This window comes from Oncorhynchus mykiss, chromosome 20, assembly GCF_057628025.1.
Source record: "Oncorhynchus mykiss isolate SJ-2025 chromosome 20, ASM5762802v1, whole genome shotgun sequence".
NCBI classification, from domain to species: Eukaryota; Metazoa; Chordata; class Actinopteri; order Salmoniformes; family Salmonidae; genus Oncorhynchus; species Oncorhynchus mykiss.
In genome coordinates, this window is record NC_143041.1 from 10,828,936 (window position 1) to 10,836,279 (window position 7,344).

General features: G+C 43.0%; 1 pseudogene across 1 annotated transcript; it reads right to left on the reverse strand.

Annotated features, from left to right (window-relative positions):
• Positions 1 to 1,354: 1,354 nt before the first annotated feature.
• Positions 1,355 to 7,074, reverse strand: LOC149974381 (zinc finger CCCH domain-containing protein 7B-like; annotated as a pseudogene). The gene is made up of 10 exons (XR_016489227.1): positions 6,626 to 7,074; positions 6,229 to 6,408; positions 6,015 to 6,091; positions 5,737 to 5,907; positions 5,322 to 5,422; positions 5,053 to 5,158; positions 4,763 to 4,872; positions 4,522 to 4,655; positions 3,050 to 3,087; positions 1,355 to 1,493 (listed from the first exon to the last, which is right to left on the reverse strand). The product of XR_016489227.1 is annotated as a zinc finger CCCH domain-containing protein 7B-like (transcript).
• Between the last annotated feature and the right edge of the window lie 270 nt (positions 7,075 to 7,344).

Sequence of the window (7,344 nt, forward strand, 5' to 3'; positions counted from 1 at the left end):
GGCCAGACTCTCAGAAAGAAAACGAATGAATGAATATGGTGCTCTGAGAAGAAGGATTGTCATGCTGACACTAGTACTGTAGTTACAGCTGTTCTAGCATTCTAAATGCCCTTGGAAAATGTTCCCATTGTTTGATGACACGCTGAACTTTTCTGATGAAACCTGTTGAATGTTACTGCAGTTTGGTTAATAAAACCCATATTAATCTAACTATATCTAAATGTCCTTATTACATGGTTACATACAATGAAATGCAATGTTTTGGGGGTAAATCTTGGAGGGATTTTGATTGTAAACTAAATTAGCTCATATGGAAACCGATGTGTCTCTTCTACCCCGTTACAAGACAATATTTGTTAAATAAAAATGTCAAAGATGAATAAATATGAATTTGATGTTTTCTGAGCTCAGTCTGAAATGTTAAGGACAATCTCAAGAAGATCAGATTCATGTCAAAACTCTGAATTGAAAGCATTTTTTAAATTTAAATGATGACCTGCTGACACAATGTCTATTTCAGGGTTTAATATAGCAAAATTCTGAGATTTTACATACATTTTATATTTATAAGTATTTAATTGGTTTGGGGGACACATGAGCATTAGGTACATGTTGATCTTATAACAAGCATTTATATGATTATAAATATATAATCATATTCAGACAACTTCCATATTGTCTGTGACAGGGTTGAAGCTAAATGGTGTCCATTTCAGACAAAAAATTGACAATAATAAAATGGCTTTAATGCCTGATGTGGGGAAAAAATTATTAAAGATTTAATATGTACTTAATGTTGTGAGGTGTTCAGAAAATGCATTTATTCTTGTAAAAAAAAGTTAATTTTTATATTACAGCAGCACAAGAATGTATGTATGTATGTATTGTAACGGTTTTGACTTGGTTATTATTTGTAGGGGTGCCAGGTAGGTTGTGCCTACCAGAGAAAACATTGGTTTCTCCTTTTGGTTTGGGAGGGAATGAGTCCCATCTGGTCCGTCTAGTCTACACCAATACAAAGGACTTATGTAAAAGTCAGGATGGAAATAAACTTTTCATAAACCCTTAAAACATTGGAAAGAACTTCAAAAACAACTGTATTCTTTTGCGTGGGTTGTATTACCAACATCAATGATTACACACATTATACACATATAACACAATGAGTTCTGGTTCCACCAGAAATGTCCTGTACCTCGGGTCTAAAAAGAGTCCAGCCCGGTAAAGGAGTTCAGAGAACCCAAGTGACCTTTGTCACGCAATGTTTGTCCGTTCACTCAAGTGTAGCGTAAACCCAGTATTAATCATACAATCAATAACAATTATTTTACCACACAACTATAAAGCGTATCAACTCTTACTAAGTCCTCAAATACAACTAACTACATAAATCATCACTGTATACATCACATCAAAACAAATGAAATACCGTATACAAAAAGGTTGTAGTCAGTCGGTCAGTCAGACAATCCAATCCGCCAACAGATCTCCAGCTGAGAAAGGCCACGAAGAACAGAGAGGTGTAAGTCCACGGACACAAAGAGTGGATCCGATCCTGGGTAAACTCTATTAGGCTACAAAACACACGTTTAAATGCAACAAAACAACCGGAATAGAGAAGCTTCAGAACTGAGGGTTGAACACATCCTCATTCACGTCTCCATCACAACCCCACTTTTGCGCAGCTGATGCTGGCTATTTAATTGGGAATTAAAGGGAAAGCACCCTATTGGAAGGAAAAGCCCTATTTAATTGGCAATTGAAGGGGAAGCGCCCTATTGGAAGGAGAAGCACTAACACGGTTCATAAAATTCAGGGCCGTCACAGTATGCATGTATGTACACACACACACACACACACACACACACACACACACACACACACACACTGTGTGTGCATGTATATACACACATCTACATTTAAGACTAGGCTAAAAACGTACCTTTTAAGTGTAAATTATGGGTAGTCCTACCTTACTTTTCATTTACTTTTTATGTCTTCATTGATATTGTGCTTATCATCTTTTCATGAACTCTGACACCTCATCCCAGACAATCAGTTTTCCCTTGATTATTCAGCGTAGGTTTACATTTGAGGGCTAATGTGGCAAAGGTAACTTCACATTATCCTAGTTAAACTGGTGGTCCACATGCCAAATGAAGCCACGTCACCTGACCAGGAGGGCTGTGACAGTCATGGAATTTTGGATGATGGTTATTGGTCTTTTTTGGGGATTTTAAGAGGCACATTTTCTCCTCTCCTCCTGACTGCAAGTTGTCTCCTCTCCTCCTGACTGCAAGTTGTCTCCTCTCCCGACTGCAGGGTGGGGCCATTGCCTAGGCAACCAAATACTTGTTTGCTACAACAACTTGCTTGTTTCAGCAAGGAGCAACAAAGATTCATCACGTTGTGAGTAGTCCGTGTTACCGCAGAAACCGACTCAACCGCACGAATAACCGACTTTCCCGTCTTCAGTCAGTCGTTCGTAAATAAAAACAAAACGGTTGTGAAAAATAATAACAATGGTTCGTCGGTTTCAGGATTATGCTGTAATTGTGCCAGCCCTACTGACCAAGACAAACCAGGACTTGTTCATGTGGTCCACAAAAACTCTAGGCTCTAAGCATACGACACAGTATGTTTGAGTGGGTCCGAGTGAAGAGTCTGCTACAGTCACTTTGACCCCTAAAGTCCTCCAATGTCAATGCCATATTATGAAACACGGTGTTCCATTCTGAGCCTGCTCAGTGCATATGTATGTGAATGCGTGTACATGTCAGTGCTGACCACAGGTTGGGCTGCCTGACTTGCTTATGTAACCAAAAGACTGCTATGCAATTTATATCAATAAAGGGGAGGATAGGTGGGGTAGGGGTTCATTTTAAATGTTATATAAGATTTGTCTTGGGTATTCCGAATACATTCCACAACCATATATAATTTGATGGCTTTCTCATTGACTGGCTTTACATTCATAGTCTTCTACCAATATGGCAGACAAATAGAGTGAAGCACTAACTACCATAGACAAACAAAATGGCATACTCACAATTTCTGTCCTATTTCACTCTCCACCTTTCTACGTTCCTACAAGGAAAGGAGGGTAGGATTTGGTTGAAGACGTTTGTCCCTAGCAACATATATAGGGGCTTATTTGTAAGGCTGAGTGACCTCCCAGTTTTCACCCCCTTAGACACCTCTTCCCCAGAGCTAAACAGCCTAAACACGTTCTGCGCATTTCTCTGCGTCATATTTCTGAACAGCTGAAATAAAAAACCCACAGCGATTTGAAAGAACATTTCAAAAATATATATATTTTGTAGCCTAATTTGTTTGGTTGTTTAGCGATCGGGAAGAGGCGTCAAGAGAATTCCGCCATGCAGCCACTCCGTATTTGTAAAGGGGCGACTTTGAGGGCTGTAATATAGGGGAAGGGCAGACACGTCCAGTACAGTGACATCTGCAGCGTGCTAGAAATGCAATGAGGCTCAGATTGAAGTTAATAACAGCCAAACCTTAGTCAAACCCCTCAGATTATGGACGCGCATTTTCTTATACATTACTTTCTGTGTGTGCATCGCACAAGGCGATGGTGCCTGTTGCATCAGCAGTTTGTCGTACTGTAAGGGGTGTGTGTGTTTGCATTCAGACTCTCGTCACAGGCGGTAGGTACTGTAGCTGGTCTCTGGTGTAGTGGGATCAGGGTCACTTATCCACAGCTCCAGGGAGCGGCTCAGCCTCAGCCTGACAACACTCACACATCTCCTCCTTCTGCCCAGACTGACACTCACAAAATGAGTTTCTCCATATCCAACATCAGAAAAGGCTAGTATAAAAAAATATACCACTTGTTTTTAATCCTTAAGGAGTCTACTGACACAGCCGTGAATCAAATCTAAGTAACATAAAAAATCCCGATCAAAATCCATTAGTTCAAGCTAGAGCTATCAGGTTTTTTGCAGGGCTGCGTCTCAATCCACTGTATCCACCTATGTCGGCCTTCTGCATCTGCAGAAGATGGCCGAGCTGTAGCCTTGTTTGTCAGACCATGAGGAATCTCACAAAAACCTATGTAGCGTCCGAACGGTTTGGCCAACAAACTATTATTCCACTCTATGGAAAGGGGAGACTCTCACAAGTGTCGTCTGAAGGTAACCCATACAAAAAGGAATGGAAGAAAGAAGGTAGTTGTGCCAACAAAAATAAGGGATCAATTGTGTTCAGAAAAACTTTAATATTTCCTGAGCTTTCTCATATCTCCTAGATATAGGACATAGTCAAAAAAATAAATCATAAGGTTTTGAACTGTGTCTTTTTTACCATTTATGAACCTGTTACTCAACGTGTTTATATGGGCTATAGTAGAAAAGGCCAAATTCTATATTTTATCAAATCCTGTATTTTTATTTTTGGGGGATCCCTAAAGGGGTCGTAAAATTACAAATCAAATAGCTACTGACCATCTTAAACAGTTCCATGTTACCTTAGTACCCCACCGCCCCTATGACTTAAGCCACTCACCAATGACTCAGTGGAATCTGTTGTCAGGGAAACCCATTTCTCCTCCAGAGGCGAGGCCATTAGGCTTGCATCAGTGAGTCTATTCTGACTGGTCAGCCTGAGCCACATGTCAAACATCTGCTGCATGTCCCTCACTGTGGACGGGAGGGGACAGGGATTAGCGTTGCAAACAAATACACTGTATTTGTTTGGCCATGACACACGCAAAAAGAGGAAAAGCAACAGAAAGACAGAATCTTACAGCTGTTGTTCTTCATGTACGTCCAGACGTCCCTTTCTTCCAGAATGTGGGCAAAGGAACAGTTCCCGATGTCAGTGGCACTTCTTCTGCTTCATCACATGGACACACATCTAGGGAGACTGCTTTATTATTACACTGTCTGTCCTGATTGTATACTTTCCTGTGATTTTATTTGACAATCCTTATAATCGGATGTCAAAACACAATTGAAACGGATGCTGACATACTGGCCCTTCTTTACAGAAACCCCTTTCCTTCACAAGTAGTAGCACGACAAATAGCTAACCTACCGTGGAACAAAGGCCAAGCTGCCTATAGGTGTAAAGACGAGAAGAGGAGAGCTGTAAACAACATCAGCTGTATTCAGCATGTGAGAGGTCTGCTGGAAATGACTGCCTGATTGGAGAGATTAAAACAGACCCCGAGGGGAGGGAGGGATGGAGAAAATTAGTAGAGAGCGGTGACTCAGTTCATACTTATGTGGGTGTGACTGTGTATGAGAGAGGGGAAGGGCGAAAAGAGTGAGTGATGGAGGGATAGAGAAGGGGGAGGGACTTACGTCATACTGCTGTGGGTATGCACGGGAGAAGAGGCCGCACAACGACCCACTTCTTCTTCTCCAAAGACTTTACCAGCAATACCCAACGCTCCTTAGTCCAGCTGGAGAAAGGGGGAAAGGGGAAGACAGAGATGAGGAAGAGAGATGAGAGATGGGCGGGAGAAAGAGAAAGAAAAGAACATGACTATGGACTACAATCATAAAGTTAGTGAAATTGACCATTCAGAACAAGGTATTTTGCATTTCTATAGAGTTAATCCTTTAATGGGCCTATTCCTTTAACATTCCTTTTATCCTATGAATTATCAGTTCAGGCCTGGTCATGAAACAGATGGTAGCCCCTGCAGCCTCATATTGACACGAGAACTTCAGCACTTACCATGAGTGCAGATCTCAGTTTGATATGGTCTCTCACCTGTCGTGCAGTACTTGAGGGCCTTGTCTGGTTCGTGGACCTGTCCATCACTCTGGCCACAGACAAACTTCATCTTCAGGTTTAACCCCCTGCCATCCCCTCCACCCCTGAGGTTGTCTCCCACTCCCCCTATTCCCCCCCACCACAGCTCTGGTGTGTGACGTGCACAGGCTGAGAGCATGAGTGAGAGAGATCTTGTAAATCAGGCCCTTAAAAACAATAACGCAAATGGTGTATTGTATTAGGAGACAAGGACATCGTGCCCATCTCATGCTCACCTTCTGTTTCTGAGCATTTTGCTCTAGCCTGTACCAGAGCCTCTTGGACTTCTGTACCATCTCTTCATGGGTGATACCTGGGAGAGAGAGGGAAGTTAATAAAGACACACAAAGTAACAGATGATAGCGTGAACTTTGGTTATTTTGCTGGAATCCTTGATAGAGTGTGTCTGTGTGTGCAGCCATGCTTGCAAACACATGAGTACTTCTGTACCGGTGTCCTGCTGCAGCACCTAGCACTTGAGTTCTATGACGGAGTGGGCAAAGGAGCAGCTGTCCTCGCGCTGGCAGCCGTAACGCACCTCGTGGCGACATGTCAAACTGGCAGAGGGGGTGCAGCGGGCGCACCTTACTGTGGCGCACGTTGGCAGAACACACCACATGCACTAGGCACCTGAGAAAACAGGGATGAGATAGAGGGGGAAGAGATGGAGGAGGAGAGAGAAGGAGAGGGCAGAAGGGGACAGGGTGCAAATAGCTGACTTGAATATTGTCTGAGGGAAATTGGATTTAGAATCCATTATACCAAGACAAAGTGCTTATTTGGATCTGATACAATGAAGGACAGAGAGAGGATGACGGAAACGTACAGAAAGGTCTAGGAGACTCACTTATCATCAAAGGGATGCCGGGCAGTGAGGTTTGAGCAGACAGCCAAGTTCTCTTTGCTGCACTTGCTGATGATGGGAGGCTTACTGTCAAAACAGTCTTGCAGAGGGAGAGAGAGCGAAACGGAGTGTGTGTGTACATACAGAATACTGCAAAGTTCACCATGTGGAGGTCTATGTGCATCACACCCTACCTCACAGAGGAACATGAACATGCCCATGTGCTGCTGCAGCAGGAGTGTGACGCTGAGTGCCCGTCTCTCGGTGCTGCCCAGTGGGTCAAACAGCAGCTCCCTTCTCAGAGCCCCCTTCCTCTCCTGGGTCCACAGGTATATTTCCTCCTGGCAGTAGGCAAACGTGCAGTTCTCCCCATACTGGCATTCCTGGCGCTCCTGGACCTCTTCAGGGAGACAGAGGAGGAGCAGGAAAGAGGTATGAGGTAGAGAGTACATAATATTTACTATCACTGATGGAAAATTCTGTTTAAGCAACATTAAAACTACTGCCAGCACTTCGGTGCTTATTTGAGTAAGAGAACATGCATGTGCTGGTGACACTGTCTCTGATTTATTTAGAATTCAAGGCACACTTCACCAGCATGGCTACCACAGCATTCTGCAGCGTACGCCATCCCATCTGGTTTGCGTTTAGTGGGACTATCATTTGTTTTTCAACAGAACAATGACCAAAAACACACCTCCAGGCTGTGTAAGGGCTATTTG